Below are 8,551 nucleotides of genomic sequence, written 5' to 3' on the forward strand. Positions count from 1 at the left end.
GACTCGTCATGCGTAGACAATGAGGATACTGAATACCAAATTAGAAAATCGAAATTTATTTCTAAAGCATAACAAAATAAAAAGAGCTCAGTGTGTAAACAAATATCGTATGTGCCACTACCATTCCGTCTCTACGACAATGTCACTGTATGCAACATTCATTTCGCTCTACGTGCAATAGATAACAATCTACGAATTTAAATATCGTTCTTAACGTAAAATATTGTTCGACAAAGAAACTCACATTAGGCAAATCACATCTGTCATTTGGTTTTTTGTCATATCTTTGCATATAATACTGCTTTACCTTAACGAGAGATTACAAGATTTTCTTACTCTATGACTGCTTACTAAATAAACCAAGGACCGCGCCGATCTCCGCGATAGTTTCCATATCTGAGGGGCTCTGGACGAATGACGAACCGTCACTAGTATGCGGCGTGATTCTAATCGCAAACATGCGCGTATTGCTGACAATTTGGGACGCGTGCTTCCTTCACGCATTTCTGAATCTTGCATGAGCCGCGCAAGCACATCTCTTTCATATTCGGATATGAACGAAAATTTTTCGGAATAAACAGACTGACAGTCGCGGAAATCTGGTCACGACTCGAGAATTTCTTCCCTTCTGGCGTAAGACAATTCGATCCTGTAATAGTTCGAAGGCGGCGTGAGTTATGAAGACGCGCCCCAGATGTGATGGAACAGTGCCAGGCCAATACTGGAAGGCGATGTTCGCCTCGTTAATAAATTGCTCCGCGAATAAGGCGCTGACTTTCCCTTCCGCCTGCAACTGCCAAATCTTATGGATGCGACCTCGACGCTTCCGAGAAACCTCACTATGAGATCCCACTTAAGAAAAAAAAATCACGAAACATTCTTTCAATGAAATTAATTCAAGGATAAATCAGAAAACTTTCTCGCGAAGCGCCGAGACTTTCCAGAGAATCAACGCAAATTAAGAGAATAAAAAAATGTACTCACTTGAGGACAGAAAGCAAATGCGAGAACGAGCCTTTCCAGTCGGTCTAGAAAATTGCAGGTCAATAGCCACGAGAAACCTAGACGTTCCAATCAAGCTGGAAGATTTAAGGTTAGGTGCCCTCCAGAGGCCTGGATGATAACTCGCTAGACAATCCGGCGGATCGATGCCGTTCAGTGATCCCAAATCTGAAACGAGATGCAGTCCAATACTATGGCAGGGCTATGTCCGTGTGAATATAGTAGGAGACGATGACTGGGTTGCGCGCGCCACCCATTTCTCCTCTTCTGAATTTGAAAGCTCGAACGTACACGATTGACGGTCGGAAAACTTCGGCGGTTCTATTTATATCTCTATTTTCTATCCGCTTTGAAATAAAATCAAAAGATTAAGATTTTAATATTTCCAGGTTTCGATGCTGGCGATTTTCATGATTTGAATACTTCGTGCGCCTCTTTCTATGCGCATATTTTGAGGTTACGTTATTTTTGCAAGTATAAAACATAAATGATATAAATATTAATAATATTATATATAAATTGGTATATACATATATTATTAATGATAATATTAAAATTATGTTATATCATAATAGTCTTATTTATACCTTAATCTGCATTTGAAAGAAATGAAAGAAATTGGCGGTTTTAATGATATTTGCATATTTTACACAATCTAAAAATAAAAATATATATGCAATATCAGAATATTAATACCTTGCTTAATATTTTGTTGTATATTTTATTGTGTTCATTATATTGTATACTTTATATTTTCTATATTATTGTATATAATGAAAATAAATTGTATAATTAAGTATGTGATATTATAATTATATATAAAATAGATTAAAATTCATTGTCTTCATTGTATACTTTTACAGGTTTTTACAATATTGTTTTTCTTTCTTAAATTTTCAAATAAAACGAAGCTACATATTTTCTCTCTTAGAATTTTCACCTGGACGGATAATAATTAAATCATTAAATCATTACATATTTCTGCGCCTATATTAGAGTTCCTCTTGTCCTTAATCTATATTACTGCTCTATATCACTATTTTCTTGGATATTATAATTATATTATTGTTAATATTAATTAGCTGTAAATGATTGCGCTGGAGTTTTTAAGCGTTTGATTTATATTTTAAACCAGAAAGTTTAAGTAGCCTCCGAATTTTTAAGATTTAAAATTGCTAGCAGTTTTAAAAAATTAATATTAATATTAATATCTGTTGAGATAATATTATTATAATTATAATATCATATATAGTTAATTATATATTATATTAATTATATTATAATGTACCCTGACTAAACATCTTTCTCAAATTTTCATGCGCTAATTCAAAATTTTAATTATTTTGTAGAATTCCTTATCCCAGATCTGAATTATAGTTTTTTTTCGGAAAATCTTTGACCCAATTCAGAAGAACATACAATTGCTTTGAAAAATTTCCTGTTCCGATTCAAAATTCAGGGTGAAATTAGAAAATTCAAACTTTTAAATCTGAAAATGATTTATCTGAGGTGGAAATCTTTTGTATTTCAAACTTTTAAAACTGAAAGATGACCAATTTTTAATTAAGAAATATTTCATTCAAACGATCAATAATTCCTACGCATAAAATGCAAACTTTTAACACATTTTAATTTTACCATTTTTTTCATCAAATTACGTTATAATACGAAATTACCAATTTAAAATTTTTCTGCTTTAAAATTTTAGAGATTTCTGGTTGAAAAATATAAATTACGCTATTATTTTTAAGGTTCAAAATGATATTACTTCAAGAAAATAGTTGAATTTTCAACTAAAAAAAACAACAAATTTCCAACAAAATAGTTACATTTTCAACAAGAAAGATAATTTTTTAACTGAAATTAATAATCCTCAACCAGAAACTGAAATTTTTACAAATTAGTTTAAATTTTAACCAAGAAGTTGAAATTTTAACTAAAAAATTGTGTATTCTAAAACGAAAAAAGTTTAATTCAACAAAAAAAACCAAATTTACAGAAAAATTAATGAATTCTCAATAAAAAAAATAGATTTTCAGTCAGAGAGTTAAGTTTTTATGAATAAAAGATGAAATTTCCCCCAAACCAGATGAATTGTCAAACAAAAAGAAAAATTGACTTTTCAGTGAATAAGGATTTTTTTAATTGTAGAATTTCCAAGCCAGAAAGATGATTTTTTACAAAAGAGTGTACATTTTTTTTCACGGAATAGTTCAAATAAATATAGATGACCTTAGGCGACCGATGTTGTATATATGGTAAAAAACTTATGCAGCTTAGCGGTCAGAAATTTAATTTATTTTAAGTCCAGCTCCTTTGTCAACGTTTCGGACTGGTACCAGTCCCTCTTCATGACTCTACAAGAAGCGATACAGAGGTTAAATAAATTAGTTAGATAGATAGTTCAAAGACTTCTGGTTAAAAATGTAAACCAAAGCTATTATTTTCAATTCTTTGAATTGAAGAATAAATCAATAAATTTATAAATGTTAAAGACTGAATCATTTTTATTTTTTACAATTAAAATAAATTCTTATTGACTAAAAAGTCAACTCTTTTGTAAAATTTATATCTTTTTGGATGAGTTCAACAATTTTTAATTTACACTTTAAACTTTTTTGGTTGAAGATTCATCATTTTAGTTGAAAATGTAAGTATTTGTTTGGAAATGAAATTTTTTTTTTAATTTTTCGGGTTTAAGATTCAATTGTTTTGTAGCAAATTTTTATTTCTGGTTTGAAAATTCATCTGGTTTGGGAGAAATGTCATCTTTTATTTATAAAAACTTAACTCTCTGACTGAAAATCTATTTCTTTTAATTGAGAATTCATGAATTTTTCTATAAAATTTGTCTTTTTTTGTTGAATTAAACTTTTTTTGTTTTAGAATACACAATTTTTTAGATAAAATTTCAACTACTTGGCTAAAATTTAAAATAATTTGTAAGAATTTCAGTTTTTTATTGAAGATTATTAATTTCAGTTAAAAAATTTGATATCGGCCATAGGCTAAGATAAGACATAACATTTGGAGTCTTCCAAACCTTTAAGATAAACAACCTTTTCTCACTTCTTGGCTCACCATTAGTTACTTTTCAAATTCCTGGCTCAAATCCTCTCTCTCTTTTTAACATCTTCTTTCTTTTTCACTCACACCTATTAATATTTTCCTACTCGAGGTAGCTTGACAAGAGTTCGCTTTTCCATTTTCGGCCTCGGCTCGTCAGACACAAACCAGTTTACTCTTCTCAGCTATCTCCATCTCTCTCACTCTAACACTCTCATTCTTGCTCTGCACCCTTCCCGCCACTTTCCTCGGTTTTTCCTACAAACATCCCCTTTTCCCCTCCATCATCTGTCCCCTCTCGCCCAATGACTCTCTCAACTGTCGACTCTGTTGCGGCTCGAGTTCGCTTTTCCAGGCAGCCGATGGCTCGATCGTTTGGCCCGAAACCAGTTTCTGCTCTTCTCAGCTATCGCCATCTCTCTCACTCTTACTGTCTCATCTCACGCTCTACTCGATTCCTATCGTTTCACAACATTGAAATTCATTCCGGTTTAAGTTTTGAAATTAATAAGGTTAAGGTATTGTTAAGCATTATAAGTAAAGTTTATATTTTTGCAACCTTCATCATTGGAAATAATCAGACTCCGAGCATTTGATATTTCTTTCAATACAATATACTCAGACCCATTAATTCGTTTACAATGAAATAAGTTGTTCAGAATTCATTTTTTTTCAAATAAATAAGATCGGTTCATTTTTCGATTTTTAATGCCATAATAGAAATAGTTAATAATAACCGAAAAATCGATTGAAATCGGACCTCGCCGCGTGAGATCGAAAGTAGTGGACCTCCAATACACGAGTCCCCTCTTATCGCACGGACCCAGCCAATCGGAGGCCGAGACTGCTCTTCTCGTACGAGTAGAGCAGCAACGAAACGACGGCTGGCGAGCCGTCTAATCAGTTAGTCTCCGAGTTTTAACCTGACAGGTCGAGAAGCGCTCGCCTGTCTTTCGACTGCTTCGTGCCTTCCTGCCTTCCTGCTTCGTGGGCCCTATTAGTTTCATATCTACGAAGGACGAAAGAGCGGAAATCTTCTCCCAAGACGACGACGAGTGGCGTCTTCACCCCGGAAAAACATCTGTGCGGAAATTTACCACCACGGAAAGAAAAGAACGGTTTACCATCTCTCTCTTGTTGTGTATTTTCCTTTGTATTCTTTTACTTCTTTTCCTCTCTCTCTCTTCTTCATCTATTTTCCAATTGTCTAATTTTGATTTATTTTATTATATCAAATTCAGTTGGTATTGCTTCTGAAACACTTCGCTGGTATCGCTTCCCCAGCGTCCCTACTAGGAGCGAGGGCGGCGTCGATTGACCCAGGAGGTTGTGCCGGCTCTCCATTGTGTATGTATTTATTTTTGTCTTTGCTTCTTGTGTCTGACACCCAACCTGGCATCCGTCACTGAACGTCACTCAGCGTCCCCAATGTGGGCGAGAGGATAGATTTAACAGTACGGATTGTGGCTCTGCTGTCCTTGTATTTATATTATATGTGTGTTGCGTATATTATTATTCGCGAAACCTCCGAGTTCGTGTGTCGCGTTTCGCCCCAGTTATTTCAGTGATTAGCTTCCATCGCGATTCGTCTAGTCTTCCGTGCTGGAGCCCGATCAAAGCCTGACCATAAATTTCCTCTTTGCGACTTGAGGAGGTTAACGGGTTTCTGCCCGATTATAGCCCAGTCCGTTATTATCCTCCTTTGCGACTCGTATATACTTCCTGGTTGGAGCCTGATTACAGCCCCGGTAGCTATTCTCGTTTTTTTTCAACCCATCTAGGCTGCCAGTCCGAACCCGGATTGCCGCTTAGTGGTTTATTTACTTCCTCCGTGTCTTGTCTAGATTGCCCGGTCTGAGCCCGGTTACATCCGATCGTTTATTTTTCTTTTAAATTCTATGGATTTTCCGGTCTGAGCCAGATTATTGCCGGGTCAGTTATATTCATCCTCTGAGACCGCGCCCGTCAGTCTCTAGTCGCGTCATTACGTGAAGTCGTACCATCGGGATCCTCGTCTGCCCCTGCTTAGAAGCACTACCGATAACCGAAACGTAGCTTTCGGCGACGTAAAAAGAAACGGAAAATAAAGGCACTGTTGGCCCTGGCACTGAAATGTAGGGTCGTTCCGGAACCCATCCGCCAGCTTCCGTCTGTCCCTCTCGCGGCCACCTCTTTTTCAACGTCGGCCTCTTTGGGATTTTCCCCCCTAGCGGTATCACAGGGGCATTGTCAACGGACTAAAATACCAGAATTGATCTGTCCCCCTTTAAAGGAATTGCCCGATCCGGATTTGATATTTTCCAGCCCGGACGAAGTATTTATTCCCACCTGCAGTTCGCCGGAAAGTTTTTCGCCGTCTCTTTATACCAGGGTCGACTAAACAAGGCGACAATTTTCCTCTTTAGGCTAACGAGGTACCGCCCTATTACCGAAATGCTCTGGGAAACTCTAGTTTTCACAGAGTGCAGCCTAGTTCCTCTTTAGGCTAACTAGGTACCGCCGCATTAGCCCTATTGGTTAATTTTTTTTCGATTCTTTCGCCCCGATAGGGCTCTTAAGTTTCTTCACAAAGGGTGAGGTAATCAAATTCATCTCTCTCGTTGAAAATGTAAGTATTTTGGTGGAAATTAAACAAAAAAATTTCAGTTGCAAATTAAATTATTCTGATAGTAAGCTAATTTCTAACATATTCATTTGGTAAACTCAAACTGTTATCTATAAATAACTATGCAAAAATATCAATCTGGAACAGCTTAAAATGAAAATAATTTAACTTTTATTTTAAGAAGTTTTCAGTTTAAAAATTGCTTTAATCGTTCAATTTTTAATGTTCCGAACTGAAATTTGTTTGAAGTAATATCATTTTGAACCTTAAAAATAATAGCGTAATTTATATTTTCTAACCAGAAATTATTGAATTATTTGAAAATTTGAGAGGACAAAAGAATACTGTAAAAACTTATAAAAGTATACACTGAAGACAACAAATTCTATTATATTCTATATATAATTATAATGTCACATACTTCATTATGTAATTTATTTTCATCATGTAGAATAATAAACACAACATAAAGTATACAATATAATGAACACAATACAATGTATATATATATATAATAGTATTAATATTTATATTATTTATATTTTATGCTTGAAATAACGTAACCTCAAAATATGCGCAAATAAAGAGGTGCGCTAAGTATTCGAATCATGAAAGTCGCCAGCATCGAAACATGGAAATATTAAAATCCTAATCTCTTGATTATATTTCAAAGCGAATAGAGAATAGAAATATACATAGAACCGCCAAAGTTTTCCAACTGGCGTTGCGCGCTCAACCCAGTCATCGTCTCCTACCATCTTCAGACGAACATAGCCCTGCCCTACAATTTGAACACATCTCGTATGAGATCTGGGATCACTGGTGCCGTTTCCCTGCACAGCATAGCCTTATAACGCCATATCCCCACTCTCGGTTGCGTCGAGGTGGTACTGGTAACTGTAGTCGGGTCTAGCGGTGGTCACGATTGACGCCGCGGGTTGACGTGATTCGTACCCTCGGCATAGAGGGGCTCGCTTACTGCGTTGCGTGCTGCCTGACTTTACTGCCGCGCGCTCGTTTCTGTTTTTCTTTAAATACTAGCGACTAACATAATTTGAGTCGTTTAAAGACTAAGTGGTGTGTTACAATATAAAATAATATTTTTATTATTTTCATATATATCCAAAACATATACATTACATAATTTATATTTATTTTCTTATACTCGCAACAAATATAAATTTCAACTATGTAAACATTTTTTGTAAGGATAAATGATTTATTTTCTTATATAATAAAGAAAGAATTGCTAATGCATGCATTACGTTACGCCAAGTCAAGCACAAATGCATTAGCGATTTTTTTTTCATTATGTAAAAAAAATTAATAATTACCCTTTTATTAAATGATATTATTATTTTATGAAATGTTATTGATAGAGAAACCATTAAAAGCCTTTTTAAAGGATTTTTTTATTATTAATTCTTTTTATTTTTTGTGTGCACCGGTTTCAAGTTTTTCATTCCAAATATATTATAAATTGTTTCCCAATTATGTGGGGAAAATCTCTTAATTTCAGCAATCCTTACAACAACAAATTAAGAGGTACAATCATGCCCTAATATTTATTTATTTCTAAGATATCGCACTTTCTATTCCTTTTACCGGCGCCAAGTAATATTCTTTTACAATCGGACGCGAAGTGAAAGTTTTATGCTTCTTATTCGCTGCAATTTTCATCTAGGAGATAATTTTCTCAAACAAAGATGTATATTTTTTAAATTCGAAAACTTCGAAAATCTCAATTTTGACGTGAATTGGATCTAGCAACTTCCAAAAAAATTGTTAAAAATCTGAAAAAATTAGGAGTGTATTACCTTTCCCCGAGAAACAAGCTGTCGCGATACGGTTGAAAAAAATAAAAATAAAGGTTTTTGT

At 34.5% G+C, this 8,551-nt stretch overlaps 1 protein-coding gene across 1 annotated transcript in view; it reads left to right on the forward strand.

Annotated features, from left to right (window-relative positions):
* LOC117172910 (protein unc-79 homolog) overlaps positions 1-8,551 on the forward strand; it is a 600,505-nt gene that overhangs the window by 396,536 nt on the left and 195,418 nt on the right. The window lies entirely within an intron of this gene.

The sequence above is a fragment of the Belonocnema kinseyi genome, chromosome 5 (assembly GCF_010883055.1).
Source record: "Belonocnema kinseyi isolate 2016_QV_RU_SX_M_011 chromosome 5, B_treatae_v1, whole genome shotgun sequence".
In the NCBI taxonomy this organism is placed as follows: domain Eukaryota; kingdom Metazoa; phylum Arthropoda; class Insecta; order Hymenoptera; family Cynipidae; genus Belonocnema; species Belonocnema kinseyi.